Source organism: Octodon degus, unplaced genomic scaffold, assembly GCF_000260255.1.
Source record: "Octodon degus isolate 3935 unplaced genomic scaffold, OctDeg1.0 scaffold00007, whole genome shotgun sequence".
Taxonomy (NCBI): Eukaryota; Metazoa; Chordata; class Mammalia; order Rodentia; family Octodontidae; genus Octodon; species Octodon degus.
Genome location: NW_004524583.1, coordinates 31665125 through 31668437, shown reverse-complemented (window position 1 = coordinate 31668437; position 3313 = coordinate 31665125). Strand labels below are relative to the sequence as shown.

General features: G+C 44.6%; 1 pseudogene; it reads right to left on the bottom strand.

Moving 5' to 3' along the window:
• Nucleotides 1-1086: 1086 nt before the first annotated feature.
• Nucleotides 1087-1195, bottom strand: LOC111813349 (annotated as a pseudogene).
• Nucleotides 1196-3313: the final 2118 nt, after the last annotated feature.

Genomic DNA, 3313 nt, shown 5'->3' with positions numbered 1-3313 from the left:
CTCTGCAGTGCTGGAAGTACAGGCATGTGCCATCACATCCGGCTCCTCCAGAGCTTTCTTTTATCTTGCTTTTCCACTTTTATTTGGCTCAAGAAAAAATAATTTAAAAGTGCCAAGAGTATTAAGAACAGAGGGCCATCGGCGCCCCGCCCCCCCCAATAGCAGCCGGGCGTGGCACGCACACCTGCAGCCCAGCACCCAGACGCTGGGGCAGGACGATTCTCACGAGCTCAAGGCCAGCCTGCGCCGTACAGCAACACTTTGCCTCAAAAAAAAAAAAAAATCAATAAAGCAAAATCAGGGGCCGGGAGATGGCTCAGTGGAATAAGCGCTTCCCTGGCAAGCACAAGGGCCTGAGTTCAATCCCTGGTTCCGCCAAAGAAAGAAAGAAAGAAAGAAAGAAAGAAAGAAAGAAAGAAAGAAAGAAAAGAAAAAATAAAACACCATGAAGGAGGGCCAGCAGACACAGACACACACACACATACACACAAAATTTAAATTCCCAGTAAATACAGATACTGAAATTGTTAGCAACTATATAAAATAAGGGGCCGGGAGATGACTCAGTGGAATAAGCGCTTCCTTGGCAAGCACAAGGGCCTGAGTTCAATCCCTGGTTCCACACACAAAAAAAGAAACTATATAAAGTAAATCTATGAAATAATTCATTTTTAAATTTGCAAGAGAAAAAAACATGAAAATAACATGGCAAACATTATAAACATCAACAAGGATGACAGGGATGCACTACCATGCCTGCAGCAACTATTATAAATTACAAAAACAGGACAGGTGAGATAGCTCAGCAAGAGAAAGCGCCTGCTTAGGCAAGTTTAGGCAAGCACAGAGACCACCGTTCAGCCTCAGGCACCACATGCTGTGGCAGCCCCCCCCCCCAGGGTGGGCTCAGCTGACCAGAGTCCGGGCCGGCATAGTGGCATAGGCCTATAATCCCAGCACTGAGGAGGCTGAGAGCAGGAGGATCACCATGAGTCCGAGATGTGTAGTGTGACCCTTCAACAACCAAACACACGAAAATAAATTACACAAACAGTGGAGGGTTTCACTCCAAAACTGACTCTTTCACAGCAGATAGGTAATGTGCCCACGTTGTAACAAGGTTTGAGGGAGGCACATCTCATGTGTAAGACATGAACACCCAATCATCACGCCCATGAACGATCAATGTTGGGATTCTTTTTTCTTTTGGCAGAACCGGGGATTGAACTCAGACCCTTGCACTTGCCGGAGAAGCGCTTATTCCACTGAGCCATCTCCCCGGCCCCAGTGTTGAGATTCTTGAGAAACCATTTTGAAAGGTAAGAGTCAGCCACTGACCAACTTGAGACCAACATCACTTTAAGATCTGCAGTGTTGGGCTGTGGAGAGGCACTTTTGAGAGTGCAGGGATTGCAAAGAGGATGCTCCAAGAAAAAGGTGTCCTGGCAGGAGAAGCCAGAAGTTGCAGGCCTCACCTGGCCTTCGTGGAGTTGTCCAGCTTCATAACCTTCCCCGGCTCCTGAAGCGCGTGAAAAAGATAGACCCCAAGTGGTATGAAAAATTGAGCAACCCCAGGGACTGGAGAGATGGCTCAGTGGTCTAAAGCGCCTACTTAGAACAAGCTTAGCAAAGCACAGTGGACCGCAGTTCGATCCCCCAGCACCACATGCCAGCCAGCCCCGCCCCCTGGTGGGCTGAGCTGGCCACACACACAATAAATAAATGTAAAAATAAATAAATAATTAATTAATTAATTAATTAATTAAAAAAAATTGAGCAACCCAAGATTTGAAGAAGCATTGCACCACTAGACCTCTGTTTCACCGACAGGAAGAAACAAAGTAATGGTTATTATCACTTTGACTCTTGCCTTGGCCAAAAGCCCGTTGGAACCCAGGACTTCATTAATGAAGTTTTGCAACAAGAACAGATCCGTCCAAAGTCCAAAGTGAAACAGATAAAGGAACTTGTATTAATGCCTGAGGCTCAAGCCAAAATTAGGAGGGAGCTCTTTGAGGAAGACTCGTTAATAACAGGAGTCAAGCAGCTGATGCTGATTTGAACACAACTTCCATATGAACCTTTCCTTGCTGTTATTGTAGTATAACTTATAAAATCTTTTCAGTTTGTTAAATAGCTTGTTGGTAAACACCAAAGTGTTTTGATACTTTATATACAACAGCCAACCCATATTGGGTGAGTCAGTGTTTTTTTTTTTTTTTGGGGGGGCAGAACCAGGGATTGAACTCAGGCCCTTGCGCTTGCCAGGGAAGCACTTATTCCATTGAGCCATCTCCCGGGCCCCTAAGTACTATGTTGGGATAATGTCTGGTTTTTTTTTGTTTTGTTTTGTTTTGGTTTTTGTTGTTATTTTTTTCCCCCCGCGGAACCAGGGACTGAACTCACGCCCTTGAACTTGCCAGGCAAGTGCTTATTCTACTGAGCCATCTCCCCAGCCCTTCAGGTGAGGAATTAATACTTTCTTGCCAAAGAAAACTGATTTTGCCCCACTATTTTCTAAGCTGATCTTGTGTTTTAGGGTGTTTGTTTCTGAAATAATGAGTCATTTTATAGAAATGACTTTTTGGGGGGGAACCGGGGATTGAACTCAGGCCCTTGCGCTTGCCAGGGAAACATTTATTCCACTGAGCCATCTCCCCGCGCCCTCCAAGCTGACTTTCAAAGACCAGAAAGCGGGCCCAGATTTCTCCAGACTTGGCGACAGGCAGCCATCCCGACGTCAAAACACATTCAAAGAGAACTCCGGTCCTCGCTGAGGTGCGACAGGACATACTCCGGACTGTCTCCAGGCAAGCGCTTACTCTCTGAGTCACATCCCTGGCCCCATAGAAATGACTTTTTGATGAGCCATCGTGAGCTGTTCATCAGGTCCTTGCAGATAAAAACAGTGTGAAAAATCATTTGCAGACAAAATAAAGCAAAACCAACAACAACATTTTATTTTTATTTTTATTTTTTTTATTTTTAGCAGAACCAGGAATTGAACTCAGTCCCTTAAGCTTGCCAGGCAAGCACTTATTCTACTGAGCCATCTCCCTGGCCCCAACAACATTTTAAATGTCACTTGCCTCCTGTTGACAAGAGTGTTTCTAAATAAAAAAAATAATGTTGTCCAGGTGTGTTTACAAGAAGTGTTACTTTTAATGAGAATTTGAATGCTTTTGGACATTAGTACTCGAATGCACATTTACAAATGCAATACTTGCAATCACTGGTTAAGAATATTTTATAGGGCTGGGGAGATGGCTCAGTGGTCTAAAGCACCTACTTTGAACAAGCTTAGCAAAGCACA